Here is a 19685-nt window from a genome sequence, read left to right on the forward strand (position 1 = left end):
AAGAGCTTCACGGCAAAGAGACACCAGGAATTGCAGTCAATATCTATCAATCAGTAAAAACAAATAAATTGCAAAGGTAACTTTGAGTAGTACTTATTGACAAGTGTGTACAGAATCTTCATTACAGGTTAAAGTTAAAAAAGTTACACCGAGGATAAAATCCTTTAATCGATACCAAAAATGTAAACTGTGTTTCAATTTTCACTAAAGAAAATCATAAATTTTGGTCTAATTGAGCTAAGAAATAGTGACAACAAGATCTACAATTTTCTCATATCTGATAAATTGACTTCTCATATAATTGAGTCTGATATAGCAGTACATACCAACAAAATCACATTAAAGTCTGTGCCATATCGAAGAGTAAGAATGCTCAATTTAGACGGTTAAATTAATTCAAGAATTGAAATTTATTCGCATCACAATTGTCTGTCTTTGATTGTAGCAAAACAGTTAAAAGGAAGGGTCAGGGTATCCACAATAAGGCGGACAACCCAATAGCCCCGCCCCAATTTTTATTCATAGTCCCAGATTTTTTTGTTCATAGCCCCAAAATTTTGTTTCTGCCTATTATGGTGGACACTTCCAATAGCCCCAAATTTTATAATCAATTTTTCATTTTAAAATGTTTTTAGTTTCAATCAGGTATAATTAAAATTATCGCAATGTAAATAATTAGAAAACGAGATAATTGGGGACGAATATTCGTTGTATTGCAAAAGGGTACAATTATACAACGAAAATTAAAAAAAAATACAACTAAAAATTCACACGGCGCTGCCACCTCCCCTACGTGCCCACACTTCTTCAATCAAATCGGTCTGGAGTGTGGTACGTGAAGCACCGGTAATGCTCCGCCAAATTTGTCGCTATATAGTTGAACAGCCGTAGCAACATCCTGAATCTCCGGCGGAATATCTCGGGTGGATAACGGGGGTTATCCACAAAGTAATCAGCCATTAGTCGCTGGTGCGCACCGACGTGGTCTCGTGGGATGGTCCGCCGATGCGTAATCGCACGAGGGATCGCAGCCTCCGCCTCCTCCGCCAAGCGCGCCGCATCTTCTTGGGCGGCCTGGTGTTGCACCTGTTGAATCAGAGCATTCCAACTGTCTCTCCACAAATTGTCCATTTTTTTACCATAAATTCTAGTAAGAGAAATTTTGTGTGATGAAGAGTTGGAACGGTGTGAAAATAATGAATGAAATGAGGTGTATTTATAGGTGAATTAAATTGAATTAAAAAAAAACGCCGCCTATAGCCGCGCCGGGCATCCATCCACTATAGGCGCCCGCTGCCGCGTCCGCCCCCGACTCGCCGCGTCCTCGCCCCGGAGTCGGCGATCGCCCGTCCGCCGCCTACCGCCCCCATCTCCTCGTCCGCCCCGGGGGCGGACAGCTCTCCCACTATAGATAGCCCCGAGATAGCCCCGAAGCTGCGCCTAACCATTGTGACACTCTTAGGGTGTCCACTATAAGGTGGACACGCCCAATAGCCTCGCCCCAGTTTTTTGTCCATAGCCCCAGTTTTTTGTCCATAGCCCCAAAATTCTATTTCCGCCACTATAGTGGACACCTCCAATAGCCCCCAAATTCCAAATACAAAATGCTATTTTTCCATAGCCGCGTCCTCGCCCCGAACGCGGCTATCCCGTGTCCGCCGCCCCCATCGCCCCAAAAAGTTGTCCGCCCACCTTTCCCACTATAGCCGCCCGCCCACCGCCGCCCACCCGCCCCAGACGCGGCTATAGCCGCGTCCACCCCCATAGTGGACGCTCTTAGCCTGTTTATACAAACACTAACAATGGAGAAACAATTGGAAATATGAGAAAAAATGGGTATTTTGGACAAGAAAAAATAAATATAAATGTACTACTAATTGTGGAAAGGATCTGGGCAGCTAGGAATTTTGTTTTTACTTTCAAGAAAAGTGGAGTTTGTTGTGGGAGTGGTGGAAATTCTGGCTTTGAAATACTCACTAAAAATCTGGGTTTGATTGTTGGCGGAGGGGAATGTCCGAATTGCCCCTACCTGGATTTGGCCTGAAATCTAGACATGCATGAGTAGGAGCAGCGCCACCGTCCGAGGGCAAAACGGTCTCTTTCTACCGGAAATGGACATCGTACAACCGAAACAAAATATTCCCCAATTTTTCTACCTTGTGTTTGTAGAATCTATATTTATAAACGGAGGCTTCCGAGCTTCACTTTTAATGCTGTTTTCTCTCTCTAGAACTCGAGCCTAATTGTTCTGTTAATAGTATGTTAGAGATTTGGAGAAGAGAGAGAGAGGGGATGGGTTTGTTGATCTAGATCATACATGTAATGGAAATATGCAATGTAACTGTAAAACTCAAGTTCGATAATGAAAGCAAACAACTTAAACGCAAGCAAACGACACAGTGCACAGCATTTACGTGGTTCGATCAAATTTGATCTACATCCACGGGAGAATTCAAGTACTTGTATTGATGAAGTCGACGGATTACAAAAGAGATCTCAAGAAGAATTACAACGTACTTGATTAGAGCTCAAACAACCGAAACTCGACGGCTCACTAATCAGATTGATGATCACACACGATCAATGAATGAACTCTCCTAGCCAATCACTTCAAGGTTGACGTTTCATGCTTCATCCCGAGCACAAAATCTCAGAGCTCTTCTTCCTCTCTTGATCGGATCTCAATCACTCTATGTGTATAACTTCTTCTTGATTTTTTCAACATGCCAGAAGTGTGTGGAATGAACACCTAGCCAATCACTTCAAGGTTGACGTTTCATGCTTCATCCCGAGCACAAAATCTCAGAGCTCTTCTTCCTCTCTTGATCAGATCTCAATCACTCTATGTGTATAACTTCTTCTTGATTTTTTCAACATGCCAGAAGTGTGTGGAATGAACACCTATATATATCCCATCTCAACTGACTTCAACGGAGATATTATCACATGTGCTCAACCTCACATACACCTCATCCATAACTAACTTAACTAACTTGAAAGTTAGCTATATTGAATGTTGTGAGACGCAATCTCTTAACAAATCTCCACCTCGTATCCAACATCAATACCCACTGTCATAATTCTCCAAACCTGACTCCTTTCATCTCTTCAGAACTCCCACCAATTCCAAACAGTACAAGAACTTGGTGGCTGGTATTATCTTGGTTAATGCATCTGCTGGATTGTGTTCAGTGGCTATTTTCTTCACACCAACTGATCCTTTCTTGACTTCATCCCTGATGAAATGTAATCGCACATCAATGTGCTTACTCCTGTCATGAAAAGTTTGATGTTTGGATAGGCATATCGCACTACTACTGTCACAGTTCACAATCACTTTCTCTTGCTTCTCACCAAGATCTTCCATCATTCCCTTGAGCCAGAAACTCTCTTTGACAGCATCTGTAAGAGCTATATATTCTGCTTCAGTTGTGGATAATGCTACCACAGACTGCAGATTTGATTTCCAAGCAACTGCTGGTCCATTCATTGTGAAGATGTATCCTGTTTGAGACTTTCTATTATCCTTGTTTGAGGCATAATCCGAATCACAAAATCCCTCCAGAATCTCTTTGGTTTGATCTCCATAACCCTTGTACAGAATGCCATATTCAGAACTACCTCTCAAATATCTCAACATCAATTTCAATGCCTGCCAGTGAACCTTCCCGGGATTGCTCATGTATCTGCTTGTGATGCTCACTGCATGAGCCAAATCTGGCCTCGTACATATCATCACATACATCACACTTCCTATTATGTTAGCATAGGGTATATTCTTCATCTCCTCAAGCTCTTGCTCAGACTTTGGACACTGTTCTGCACAAAGCTGAAACTGTTGTGCCAGAGGTGTTGACACAACCCTTGATTCACTCATCTGATATTTCTGGACCAATTTCTCAATGTAATGCTGTTGACTTAGCCACAAAAACCTTCTTCTTCTGTCTCGAATGATATCAATGCCCAGAATTCTTTTAGCTTCACCTAAATCTTTCATTTCAAATCTGCATTTGAGATCATCCTTCACCCTCTGAATTTCATCAATATCTGATCCAGTTACGAGCATATCATCAACATATAGGAGTAAGAATGCCACGGTTTTTCCACCTTTCTTCTTCATATACACGCAGCTGTCATATTTGGAACTTTCAAAACCAATGCTCTTCATGTGTTCATCAAATTGCAGATTCCACTGCCGGCTAGCTTGCTTGAGCCCATATAAGCTTCTTTTCAGTAAACACACCTTATCCTCATCTCCCTCCTTCACAAATCCCTCAGGCTGATCCATGTAAATGCTCTCTTCAAGTTCCCCATGCAAGAAAGCTGTTTTTACATCCAATTGGTGCAACTCCCAATCATTTCTTGCAACCAATGACATCAGCATCCTGATTGAACTGTGTTTAACAACTGGAGAGAAAATTTCGTTATAATCAATACCTTCCCTCTGATTGTACCCCTTAGCCACCAACCTGGCTTTGTACCTGATCCTATCTCCATCAAAGGCTTCTATCTTCCTTTTGAAAATCCACTTGCATCCAATGATCTTTTGGAGTCTCTTCTTGGTAACAAGAATCCATGTCTTGTTCTTTATCAGTGATTCTATCTCATCTTGCATTGCTTTAATCCACTTATCTTTGTCTCTGGATTTCACTGCTTCTTTATAATTCCCAGGCTCAGTAGACTCAACCTCCTCTGCAGCACAGAATGCATAATAGACCAGGCTTGCATTACTGTACCTAGCTGGTTTCCTGATGTTGGCTCTTCTCTCTCTGTCTCTTGCTAGCAGGTAATTGTCCAAGCTTCTATCATTAGAAACTCCACCTTCATCTATGTCACTGGCCTCCAGAATAGGATTCTCATCATCTGAAGAATCTGAATTCTCCATTGCTTTCTGATATTGACTCTTGTCCAACAGCTCCACCTTGATCTGATCACTGGAATCTAATGGCTTGCTCGGTTTCTCAGCTTCTTTGTAAGGCATCTCATGTTATCTGAATATCACATCTCTGCTTATAACAACCTTCTGATTTCCAGATTCCATAGACCATAATCTATACCCTTTTACCCCCTTCTAGTATCCCAGCAACACACATTTAATAGCTCTTGGTTGTAGTTTTCCTTGCTTTATATGTGAATAGGCTCTACAACCAAAAGGCCTAAGCATAGAGTAGCTTCCATGGTGCCCATACCATCTATAATCAGGGGTGTCAAAATCAATGGTTGCAGCATGACATTTATTCATTAAAACCACTGCAGTAGATGCAGCTTCCCCCCAAAATCTGTGAGGCATACCAGAGGATATTAGCATGCATCTAACTCTCTCAAGAATTGTCCTATTGGCTCTTTCAGCCACACCATTCTGTTGTGGATTGTTGGGAACTGTCCGGTGCCTTTTAATTCCCTTCAATTTACAGAATTCTTCAAATTGGTGTGACAGAAACTCCAATCCATTATCAGTCCTCAAGCATTTTAGAACTGATCTCTTCTCAACTTCCACTTCCATGCACCATTCTTTGAACTTCAAAAAAGCATCAGATTTTTCTTTCATGACATATATCCAAATCTTCCTGGAATAATCATCCACAATGGATAGAAAGTATCTGCATCCACCCAAAGTCACAGTTTGAGCTTGTCCCCATATGTCACTGTGTGCATAGTCTAGCACTGACTTTGATGTGTGTTTACCAGTTGGATAGGCTAGCTTCTTGCTCTTACCAAGCACACACGCCTCACATTCTCTGGAAGTCATTTTACTGTCAGCTTGAATAACTCCATCTTTGATTAGCCGATTAACTCCATCCATGGACACATGTCCTAATCTCAGGTGCCAGATTTCTCCATTCAGCTTCCTGACCAGATTGAGTTCGCTAGTAATCACCTCGGCTTGCAAATAATAGAGACTGTTTACTCTACTTGCCACCATGATTATCTCTGAACCCATCAGCACTCTCAACTCACCCTTATATGACAGAAAAGAGTACCCCTTTTCTTCAAGAGCTCCAAGAGATATGAGGTTTCTCTTAATATCTGGGATATATCTCACTTCAGTCAAGATTTTTGCAGATCCATCATGCATCCTGAGTCTCACATCTCCCATTCCCTTGACTCTACATATCTGGTTGTTGCCAAGGAGAACTGATCCTGAAGATTCTTTCATGTTGTGAAACCATTCTAACTATGGACACATATGAAAACTGCAGGCACTGTCCATAATCCACTTTTCTGAGATATCCACTTCTGAAATGTTCAAAGCATGAGCATTCTCTAGCTCCTGGGTGATATCAGCTGTATTGAGACCCTCTGCTTCTTCTTCAGCCTTCTTCTTCTTCCAAGCATAACAATTTTTCTTGAGATGCCCTGGCTTTTTGCAGTGAAAACATGCCCTGGTCTCCTTTTCATCCTTTCTGTCTGTCTTCCATTTCTTGATCCATTTCTTCTTGGATCCTTTCTTGTCAGCACCTTTTGCCATTAATGCTTCACCAGACTGATCAGTTTGTTTAGGAACTGATGTTTTCTGAAATTCCTTGGCTTTAAGTGCAGTAAGAACCTCCTCATATGTCAAGGATGTATTCCTTCCCTACAAGATTGCATCCTTGAGTTGATCAAAACTCTTAGGAAGGGCATTGAGAAGCATAATGGCCTTATCTTCATCCTTCAGATCCCCATCGACAGATTCAAGATCATCAACTGCTTTTACAAAGTCATCAAGCTGATCCATAATTCCCTTTCCATCAAGAAATTTGATGGAGTAGAGCCTCTGCTTCAAGAACAAACGATTTGCAAGAGATTTAGTCATGTAAATCGATTCTAACTTGCTCCATACCTCTGATGGAGTCTTTTCTTTGCAGACTTCTCTGAGCACCCTATCTCCAAGGCTCAGCATGATAGCACTATGAGCTCTCTCCATCATATTCACTTTCTTGATCTCCTTTTTGTCATCGACATTTGCCTCTTTCTCGGGCATCTTGTACTTCATCGCTTCCCATAATCCTTGTTGGATCAACATGGCCTTCATCTTAACTTTCCAGAGGCCAAAATCATTCTTTCCCGTAAATTTTTCGAAGTCGAACCTTGCTGCGGCCATTGTCGTCGTCAACTCTTTCCCACAGACGGCGCCAATTTGTAAAACTCAAGTTCGATAATGAAAGCAAACAACTTAAACGCAAGCAAACGACACAGTGCACAGCATTTACGTGGTTCGATCAAATTTGATCTACATCCATGGGAGAATTCAAGTACTTGTATTGATGAAGTCGACGGATTACAAAAGAGATCTCAAGAAGAATTACAACGTACTTGATTAGAGCTCAAACAACCGAAACTCGACGGCTCACTAATCAGATTGATGATCACACACGATCAATGAATGAACTCTCCTAGCCAATCACTTCAAGGTTGACGTTTCATGCTTCATCCCGAGCACAAAATCTCAGAGCTCTTCTTCCTCTCTTGATCGGATCTCAATCACTCTATGTGTATAACTTCTTCTTGATTTTTTCAACATGCCAGAAGTGTGTGGAATGAACACCTATATATATCCCATCTCAACTGACTTCAACCGAGATATTAGCATATGTGCTCAACCTCACATACACCTCATCCATAACTAACTTAACTAACTTGAAAGTTAGCTATATTGAATGTTGTGAGACGCAATCTCTTAACAGTAACAAAATCTATGTTTTTTACACCTAGTTTTGCTGTCGAGTTTTTATTATGGCGAAAACCATTTTTACTTTAGTTTAATTGGGGGCCCCACTCAACTCAAGTATATCCAAGTCTACACGTGGTTAGAAGAATATAGGTCAAATCAATTTGAAATTGGAGCCTCAAATAATAGAGATCCATTATACTACTAGTAGTGGTACCTATATAAGTGTCTCCTACTATTTCATTTCATTTCATTTCATTTTCCATTAACTAATTAACCCAATTTATTAATTTACATGTCCAATACCTATATAAGTGTCTCCTACTATTTTATTTCATTTTTCATTAATTAATTATCCGTATTTATTAATTTACATGTCCAATACCTATATAAGTGTCTCCTACTATTTTATTTCATTTTCCATTAACTAATTAACCCAATTTATTAATTTACATGTGCAAAAATTTTGTTCCAACTTAATTGGTTGTGAGGAAATACTTGCTATGTCCCAAGAAAGATGACTCTTTTTCTGGGACGTTGTTAAAGAAGGGAAATAAAAAGTTGTTGATTGTTTATAAATAAGTGAGCTAAATAAAGTAAGAAAAATATAGGATTGTTGAATGTTTAAAAATAAGAGAGATGCCAAAAGTAAGAGAGAGAAAATGTTGTTCGGTGTTTAAAAATAAGAGAGATGAATATAGTAAAAAAAGGAAAAAAATAATTGAGTATTTTAATTATTTCCTAAATAAGAAAGAGGTCATCTTGATTGGGACGGACGAAAAATGAAAGTGGGTCATCTTCGATGGGACGGAAGGAGTACATAATAATAAATCTCAAAATCTAGTTTTAGATCATAGGGATGTGATCAATTGCTAACTCATCTCTTAATTGCTAACTACAACTAATTTAAGACCATGAGATTTTAGATATCTAATGGTCTATAAATTGCAATGTGTAATTTTATTTTTTTTATTTTTTAATATTAAAAAGATAATACTCCACAAATATCAATTTAGGATTTAAGAACACAATATCAATATAGTGCATTAAATATATCTACACAAAGACATGACAATGTCAATATGAAATTGTGTTGACATTGTACAAGCATTATATTGACATATTCTGTGAGATGCATTGATGTAAAGCTGATTTACGAAATTTATGAATATTTATGAAAATTTTATGAAATTTTGACATTGAAACATATGCATGTAGGATCTCGTTGGAATCCTAATAAAAATATCTTTAATTTGATATATGTTGTGCGAAAAAATAATTTAAATCGAGATAGTTATATGCATTTAAAGTTTTGATATATTTTTCAAAAGTTAGTTATAACTAATTTGTTGTTATTTGACATTAATAGCCTAATTGATATTTTGTGTGCATGATATTGATACCCGGGTTGAATGATAACTATTGATATAAATATCTAATGCCTATCATTTAGTTGTAGTTAGAAATTTAAGGGTGAATTAGTAATATAACACACCCCTAGATCCATATCTGTTTTCTAAATAGTTATCATGTCATTTCTTAGATATTCTCTCTGTTCCACAGTAAGAGTCTATATCGCGAGTTTTAATAAATGTAAAGAAATTTTGGTGAATAAAATATATATATTCCTTTTTTCCTGGAAAAGTATAAACTACTATCTCTGTCTATGATTACAAGTCCACATTTGACATGGCACGAGTTTTAAGAAATGTACTCCCTCTGTTTCAACTAAGTTGGTGCAATACTTTTGCGCATGAAGATTAAGATATTGTGTTGAATAGATTAAATTAAAGTAAAATAAAATAGGAGAGGGAAAATTAGAAGAGATAAGAGAGAGTAAAGTATGTAAAGAAATAAAATGAGAGTTATTAAATATTTTATTTTTTTATCAAAAATGAAATGACTCAACTTAGTTGGGACGGAGAGGTTATAAAAAGTGGGTGAGAAAAGTTAGTGGAATGTGAGTCCTACTTTTATATACTCCTAGTTTTATAATGAAACGTGAGTGAGAGAAAGTTAATGGAATGTTGGGTCCATTACTAAAAATAGTGTTTCGTCTTTGAAAAGTAGGAACTTTCTAATTTAGGAATAGTTATACAACACATTACCCATACACATCATTTTATTTACAACTTATACCATTAAACTACTAATAATGATGATGTGGAACCCACTCTCCACTAACTCTACTTACGGTACCCTTTATCTCCCTGCGCAAAGATGATGCATAAATCGAGAAATGAGCATCTCTCTTACTTTACCAATTACGAAAACTCGTGTCTAATCAAATGTTCATACCTTTCAGAGACGAATGGAGTAATAAAATGTAGTTCTCATTTCTATGTATTAGTTTTCTAATAAAATGTGACGGGAATGGAGTTAGTGAAATATGAGGCATATTACCATGTGTGGAATGAATGAACTGAAACTTCTAGTGTGGGACAAATTAAATTGAAAATTAAAATTCCTAATATGGGATGAACTAAAATGAAAAATTGGGACTCTTAATGTGGGACGAAGAGAGTAATGTATAACTCTCTTCATCCCATAAAAATAAAATACTCTGAGACCTGAGATAATGTGGGACTAAAATGTGGGACGAAGAGAGTAATGTGGGACTAAAATACTCTTAGTAGAGAAATACTTTTAGGAACTCAATTTTGTCATTTAAAGTAAAATATTATGGACCCATAATCTAAGGTAAACTTTATGGACACCAAATTATACTCCTATATAACGAACTAACTAACTCAGTGTCAATGATTCATCATGGCTTAGTGGTAAATTTGTTAATGTCTGATGCCAAAGTTCTCAGGTTTCAGTCATATGATCTTTAAACTTATATTCATTTATTAATAAAAAATAATGATTCACTGCAATTATTTTTCTTCGATGCCAAATATTGTACCTATTTTTCATACGTTAGTAATTAATTGTAGATGTCAATTCAATAATAATAGTTGGTGAGCATGGGCCTCGCACTATCAAAACTTATCGTAGACGTTAATAATGTCACCAATCTACTAATAAAACTAGCTTACTCATAGAAACAATGCACATTCTTGGTGGGCCTTACCCCACCCAAATTGTAGTCCAAATAGGCACATCCACAACAAAATATATCTATATATGTTTGGGCAATTTCTCCGTTTAAACTACCCGCTCCGTCCCATTTAGGATGATCACATTTTTTTTAATTTGTCTCAGTTAAGATGGCCAATTTCCAATTTTAGAAATAACATCCTCTCTCTTATTTCCTTATTAAAATATTCAACTACCTTTTTTACTCAAGAATGTGGATGGCTGTGAATATATGTTAGGGTTAGGGCATCTCTCTTACTTTACCAATTACGAAAACTCGTGTCTAACCAAATGTTCATATCTTTCAGAGACGGATGGAGTAATAAAATGTGTCTAACCAATTTTGGGAATAACATCATCTCTCTTATTTCCTTATTAAAATATTCAACTACCTTTTTCACTCAAGAATGCGGAGGGAGTACAAATTAACAACTTGGATTTTAATCTTAGATTATATGTTAGATTTTGTACTCCAAAGTTACTGATTAGTCCTGTGAATATATGTTGAATTGAATTTTTATAAAACTTTATAGATGTCACAAAACGATGGATGGCTGATTCGATCTGAAAAAAGAAAAACAATATGATTGTAAATTGCAATTGCAATTTTAGAAGAGTTAAGTAAAAATTTAAAAACTATTTTCTTCATAGTATTTTTTTTCTTTTGTGGTAATATGGAATCTTTTTATTTATGTATCTGAAAATGGTTAAAAGGAAAAAGAAAAGAAACAGCCACTATTTTTTTCACCATTGTTGGGAAGATGCGATCTCTCTGTGTACGAACAAAGTTAAAAGAGTTTTAGGGTGTCCACAATGGGGGAGCCGCGGCCCGCGGCTCGGCGCGCGGCCCCCCATTGTAAAGGCCGAGAGCCGGGGCGGAGAGGCGAGAAGCGTGGCTGAGCCGCGGCCGCGGCCTTCACGCGGCTGAGCCGTGTGAGCCGCGGCCATCCCATTGCAAGCGCCGAGAATCGCGGCTGGGCCGCGGAAATTATTATATATATTTTTTTAATTTTCAAAATTTTGTGCATAAATATACTACATTTCCACTCCATTTTCCAACTCCATTTTACTCCCATTTTCATCCAATCTTCCCTTCCAACTTCAATTTAACCTTGCAATTATGGATTCCGACGATGAACAATTCCAACAAGCGGTAGATCTAGAGTTCCAAAACCTTGTTGCGGCGGTGCAACGTGAAGCGGAAGAGGCAGAAGAGGCGGCGGCTGAGGCGGCGGTGGCAGTCGGCTGGCCATTCCATCATCGGCGATTTTTCGATCGTGATCATGTCGGGGCAGACCGCAGGTTGATGGAGGACTACTTCAACGACAACGCCCGTTATCCGCCAGAAGTTTTCCGTCGGCGATTCAGAATGTCGAAAAATCTCTTCGTCCATATAGCGACGTGTTTGGCGCAGCGGTTCAGGTGCTTCAACTTGTGATATGATGCCACCGGCCGACCCGGCTTGTCGACTTTCCAGAAGTGTACGATGGCAATTAAACAGCTTGCCTATGCCGGGCCCGCTGACATGTTCGATGAATACCTACAGATGGGCGAAACGACTGGACTACAGACGTTGAGGCAGTTTTGCATGGGGATCAAGGATAACTTCAAAGGGGAGTATCTACGGAAGCCATCGGCCGATGATTGCCAGAGATTGATTGCTATGCACGGGACTGCATATCATTTTCCGGGGATGTTGGGGAGCATCGATTGCATGCACTGGGAGTGGAGGAACTGTCCAGTGGCTTGGAAGGGGCAGTTCACTTCTGGCTTCAAAGGCAGACATCCCACGATGATTTTGGAAGCCATTGCTGATTACCGCTTGCGAATCTGGCATGCGTATTTTGGTGTCGCTGGATCGAACAACGACATCAACGTTCTACGATCGTCACACTTGTTTAATGACGAGAGTCGGGGTGAGGGGCCGCAAGTGAGATTCACGGCCAACGGAACTCAGTACAACATGGGGTTCTATTTGGCCGATGGGATATACCATCGCTGGCCCGTGTTTGTGAAGGCGATCCGACAACCCGTTGGGCCGAAGCAAACCTACTTCGCGAAAAAACAAGAGGGTGCTAGGAAGGACGTTGAGCGAGCTTTTGGTGTACTGCAAGCGCGATGGGCCATTATACGGTGTCCGGCTCGACAATGGCACGAAAATGATGTCGCAGACATCATGACTGCATGTATCATATTGCACAATATGATAATAGATGACGAAGGATTTGCTGCAGAGCGATGGACACCCGAAGAAGGTGCTAGTACGAGCTCGGGTATTGCCATGGAGCCCATACAGATGGGTGTACCACGTAGTAATGAATACTTGATCCAGAGGTACACCGATATGCGGAGCCAAATATCGCATGATTCACTGCAGGTTGATATGGTTGAAGAGGTCTGGAACCGTAGAAGGGGCGCTGCAGAGTGATTTGGGTTTCCGGCTTGTTGTTTTTAAATTATGTCACTTTCGTTGTATAATTTTCCTATTTCAATATAATACAACGAAGTTATTGTTACATTTTTTCTAGGTTGTGAATTTTCTAATTTACAATCCACATTTTTTACTTTAATTAAATTTATAAATATCATAAATTTAAAACTAATAAAATTTATTAGACTTAAATTAAAAAATAATATTAAAAAAATAAACAAATTAATTTTTTTTAAAGAGGGCCACATTTGGTGGCCCTTGTTATTTTTGATAGTTTTATTGACTTTACCATTACGGAAGCCACATGAGAGCCACGAATGGTGGCCGGGCCACAAATGGTGGCCTTCAAGGGCCACCATTGTGGACACTCTTATAGTTTCGTGCCTTTGATTTTGTTCTCATTACTTGGATTTTGCTACACCTCATTAAATCTCAAAAATGTATTGTATTTTGCACTTTTCTTTTTGACCCCATTCACTATTTTTTGCCATTTTCTCGATCACACTCGATGCTTGTTTCTTTTCCTATGTATTTCCATCATTATTTCTGGTTCACGATTTTGGTGAAAATGAAAACCTTTGCAATTTTCTGTATTGAAAATTGGAACTTTTGTTGCAGCCATGACTTAGGAGGAATAAGTGTTTGAAAATGGACTTTGAATCAATTGAAAATAATGCGAAATTTTGTGATAGAAATTAATAGTAATCCATTATTTAATGTAGGGATGTCAATTAGGCTAACCCGCTCGGGTTCGGGCCAATCCATTCGAGTTGTCGGGCTATTTGGGTGCGGGTTATTCGGGTTATGAATTTTTCGGGTTATAAATTTTCGGCCCTAACCCTAAATCTCCGGGTTTCGAGCTAACCCACGGGCTATTCGGGTTTAAAGTGATCTTATGTGTTACTTTCTATCCAATCCAATATTCTAACTCTTTTTTTTACAAATAAACTCCTATAAAAAGGAGGAAATTACAACTGATGTCAAGAGGGCTCGAACTCGGCACCTCATACAATAATGTCTAAGCTCCTTGCCGCTAGGGCAAAGGCTCTGGACAATCCAATATTCTAACTTATAAAAAAACAGATTGTCGCAAATAGTAAAGTATTATCAAAGTGATCAAGAGAAAAAAATAATAGCAATTGAAAATTGAAACAAAATACATAAATATATCGCTAATTAGTAGCACACGTGAATCCGACACAATTAAATGGAAATTATTCATTTCAAAGGGGTTGAATGACATTCTTTTGTATACCCCAAAAAATAAATTCTAAATAGTTGAAAAAGATAGTATAGATAAACTCCATGGAGTTGAATGGCATTCTTTTACGTCAATAACTTTTGAAGCTACAACCGGATGATTGTCTTCGAGAGGAAAACCGTAATGCGGCGTTTAATATGAGTAAATATTAATAACATCTATATTCCATTTAACAATAACTTTCAATTTGAGAGAGAGACATAATTACCATATATACTTCATATAAATGTTGTGTTTAATATTGTAATTACCATATATACTTCATGTAAGTATATAACCCAAAATTTTAATTATATTTTTATTTTAAATACTTTACCCATGGGCTAACCCGCAACCCACCCGGGCCAGCCCGCATAACCCACCGACCTAAACGGGTCAGCCCATGTAGCCCTATTTTGTATCTGGGTTGCGATTTTCTGGCCCTAACCCTGTGATTTTACCGGGTTATTTGGGTCGACCCACGGGTTTCGGGCTAGATTGACCTCCCTAATTTAATGCGACAGTTATGTAAAAAAAACTCCTAATGTGACCAAAATCATGAAAAGCAATTCAATGAAATTTCATTAATTAAGGTTACTATTAGAAGTAAAGGTCAATTTACAAAGATAAGAAACAGAAACAAACCACAAGTCATGGTCGAATAAAATATTAGATGAACCCTAATTGACAGACAAGTCAAATAAACACGTCATATATATGATGAGACAACTATCTATGTTTTATGGAAAAATTACGGGGTAATTACACTATACGTACAAAATGTTTCACCATTGTTTCGAATTAGTACAAAAAGTTTTAAGTTGACATATATCATACAAAAAGTTTAACTAATGTTCCAAACTAATACAGTCCGTCGAAATTACTTAACACCGTTAGTTTTATTTGCTAAATGAGAATTATGCCTATAATACATTTTGTCTAAATCACTTAGCACCATTAGTTTTCTTTACTAAATCATAATTATGCCTACAATATGAAAACCTGTACTCAATAAATTCAATATGACAAACTTCATGCAAAGAACACAAATGGAGATACATACATCAACACATAATTCTCTCTTTAGAATTCCCCATCCAAAATTATTGTTTTAGCTTTCAACTATACACCAATCAAAGACCATTTTCAGTTTATTCAGATGAATCCACCTACATTAAAATCAAAACCTACATACTGAACTTTCTTTGTGTCTTGCACCATAATTCTCTTGTGCTTTTTTGCTCGAAGATTCCACCATTGCATCGATTTTCAATTACAATTATGCAGACCGGGGGGGAGGTGTAACGAGGCAGCGCCTCCGTATGTGCAAGCGTCACCACCGTCGTCCAATTTTCCCCCGGTTTCAGGATTTTCTCCACCCAACACAGAGCGCCTCCGCCCTCGAAGCTCTCATCGATGTCGTCCACCGCCACCAAAACATTCTTACCTCCACTTATTATCTTCTCCACTTCACGGAATTTCTCTATATAACTAATAATGCTTCAAAAACCAGCAAACTGCACATCAATGTGGCCGGCGGCGTTAGCTCTGTTTCTTCTCCATGGTGACAGGTGTGGATGAGATTTGTGACAGAAGAGTTGAAAGAAACACTTTATCCGTGTTCTTTGTTATTAGTGTATTGAGGTTTTCATATTGAATGTAGGTTTTTTTTTTCTTTTTTTTTCCACCACATATTGAATGTAGGTTATCATTATTGAATGGAGATTTTCATATTGCAGATATAATTCTTGATTTAGCAAATAAAACTAACGGTGTTAAGTAATTTAGACAGAGTGTATTAGTTTGGAACATTAGTTAAATTTTTTGTATGATATATGTCAACTTAAAACTTTTTGTACTAATTTGAAACAATGGTGAAACATTTTATATGTATGGTGTAATTACCCCAAAAATTACTCACTCATTTGATCTGAGGAGGAATTCATTTTCGTTGTCCTATAACTAAAACTACATAAATATGGAGACACAATTATTTATGAAAAATAAAAAAATAACGACAATTTAAGATGTAAACGAAAGCGATAAATTAATGTCATCTTTTACTATTGTAGGATGCTTTCATTTGCATTTAGTCATGCCAACTGCCGAGCCACTGAGCTTCTTAGCTGGTTGAGTTGTAGCTCTTGTCAAGTACACGCAATAGTAGTATTCTTCATAAAATTATTAATAATTCGAAATAAATGAAAGATATAATCCTACGTAATAGATGAACCTTATTCAAATTAGATAATCTTCGTTCTATCCAAATTGGGATCAACAAATCTTGTTGGGTTTGTACAGGCTAAAACTCTTCGCTCCAGTCTTTTATTTTCTCCCGGTAATTCAAATTAGCCCAACGTAAAATTAATTTTTCGTTTAAATTGTTTTACTAATTATAAAATTCTCAAAAGTGAAAAGGTTACAAACTCTCAAATGGACGTCTTATTTACTATGCAAGTAGTTGTTTCTGCTCCTAAAACTATAAAAGTAAAAAGTAAATAACCATAGCAAGTAGTTGTTGTAGGGGTACAAAGTGCGGAAACGTGATAAACTCAACCAAAGATAATGAGAAATTAATAATGATAGTAAAAATGACACTAAAGTTTTAGGTGGAAAAATCCTCCGTAAATAGAGGTAAAAAACCACCGTCGAGAGAGCCAAAAATTCCACTATAATATTGACGGGAGTACAAAATATTTTCTCCAGACTAACAAAACAAGTTGCCTACAAATTCTCTACAAGAAGTGGAGGGAGAGCTGTGAATTTGGTGTGTGTGTCGTGTGGTGTGTCTTTACAAAATGGAGAGTTGATACCCTATTTATAGGCAAATTTAGCCAACCACGTAAAGACTTTAAGTAGACTTCAGTTTGAACGCATTTATAGGCTGCAACAGTTATAGTTGATGGTTGGCTGCAATATTTGAAAGTCAGTTGACTTAATTGTTGACTCAAAAGGTGAGCATTCCCAACAAATATTCCACTCAAGTGACTTCAAATATTGCAACCAACCATCAACTATAATTATTGCAGCCCTTAAATGTGTTCATATTGAAGTCTACTTAAAGTCTTCGAGTGGTTGACTAAATTCGCCTATAAATAGGCATCAACTCTCCATTTTGTAAATACACACCACACGCCACGCACACACCAAATTCACATCTCTCCTTCCACTTATATTTTCTCTCTCTAATCTCTACTTATTTTGAATTAGAATTTGTGGTTACTTGTTTTGTTAGTTTGGAGAAAATATTTTGTACTCCCGTCAATATTATAGTGGAATTTTTGGCTCTCTTGCAGGTGGTTTTTAACCTTTATTTACGGAGGGTTTTTCCACCTAAAAACTTTGATGTTATTTTTATTATCGTTATTAATTTCTTATTTTCTTTGGTTGAATATATCACGCTTTCGCATGCCCCGAACCGTTGTCTTTACCAAAAGTGATTAACTTTTTTTTTCCCAACAATTGAGTTATTGCAAGTTGTCACTCCACAATTCCATTTACAATTTCCAACCCTCCATTTCCGATCATTTTTTTTTCCAACAATTGAGTTATTGCAAGTTGTCACTCCACAATTCCATTTACAATTTACAGCCCTCCATTTCCGATCAGCTTCAATATATTCTCAATAATGATAATGACCATTACATTTTTGTCGACTCTCGATTTATATTACATTTTTGTCGACTCTCGACTCTCGATGTGCTTTGTGCGTTTTGGGCTCGAGCTCAAAGTTGATTCTATGTCACCCACCCACTTGTGATATGACAAACCTTTTCCTAGGTTAACACATATTCGAAAGGCTTGTTGTTGTTGGTGTGATAGATTTTGAAAGCGGATTGTGAGTATATTTCTCACTTGATCCACCGTCCATTAATTTTCTTCAATATTCTAAAGGCACAAAACTTTCAAATTCCGAAGGTCATTCGTTTATAATGAGCCCAAAGCTTCATGTTCGTTCATGTGGGAGACCCATTGGGTCCAGTCTAGTTGTACTTCTCAGCAACTCCCTCCAAAAAAAAGTCTCTGTCTTTTCGTTATTTCTAATAATTTGATCCCTTCAATAGCCTCCTAGCACTACAACGAATTAAAAAAAACCGTTAAGGACATTTAAATTAAGGACACAGATTTGTGTTTGTAAATATACCACAAATGCTTCAAAAAACGTTCTTATTATTGGTGTTCCAACTAAAATTAAGGGTATCCACTGTGGGATCGCTGCGCCTATAGCCCCGACGAGGGCGATCCCGGGGCGGATTATAGTGTAGGCGACGTCCGCCCCGGGGCGGACGAGAAACGGGGCGCGGACGCCCATTCGGCGAAAGCTGGGCGAGGACGCGCCGGTCGGCCGTTAGCCGCGCAGGCCATAGTGCGTCGGCGATAGGCGCGCCGGCGGTCCTCGAAATTATTTTTTTTAAATACCTCTATAAATACCACTCCTCCACCACCCATTTTTACACTATTTTCACATTCTTCCTTCATTCACTATCTACACTTCACTCTCTAAAAATGCACGGTGGAGACGACGAATTACCCGGCTCGCAGGAATCGGACTATGGCGGCAATCCTTCACAGCCGTCGGGATACGGCGGCTATCCTTCTCAGCCGTCGGGATATGGCGGCTATCCTTCTCAGCCGTGAGGATATGGCGAGTCTCCGTCCCAGCCGTGGATTTGGGGTCAATCTCCCCCGCCGTGGGCATCGAGTCCAAACCTTCCTCCATCTCAGTCGTGGAGGTCTTCTCCAACGCCCCCACCTTTTCAGCGGAATCTTAGTCGCTCGGCGTTTGGAGATTACAGACCCAACCTCGACGCGCTTAACCAGCCGCGTCCGGAGTCCCCTTTCCTATCCAGCCAATCTCTTTACACCGAAGCAGATCAAGACGCACTGGATACCATGATGGGGCTGCTCAGTTTTGGTGTCCCGGATACGGCTGAAGCCCGGCTGGAAACGCCCGTTCCGACCTGAAGCAGTGCCGGGGGCGGTGGCGGTAGCAGCGCCGGAGGCGGCTCGGGCAGTGGCGGTGACTCGGGCTCCAAACGGGGCAAGCTTTACACCAAAGCGGAGTCCATTGCCGTGGCGAGGGCGTGGGATGCCATAACATCGGACCCCATATTGGGCACCGATCAGACCGAGGGGAGCTTTTGGCGGCGCGTCCTGATGGCATACGACGAGTTCAAACCTGCCGGCGCCCGAGAGCGCGACCCAGAACAGATCCGCAAAAAGTGGTCTAGGATTCTGTCGGCGGTCTAGGATTCTATCGGCTACCAAGCGGTTCGCGTGCA

The sequence above is a fragment of the Salvia splendens genome, chromosome 11 (assembly GCF_004379255.2).
Source record: "Salvia splendens isolate huo1 chromosome 11, SspV2, whole genome shotgun sequence".
Lineage (NCBI taxonomy): Eukaryota > Viridiplantae > Streptophyta > Magnoliopsida > Lamiales > Lamiaceae > Salvia > Salvia splendens.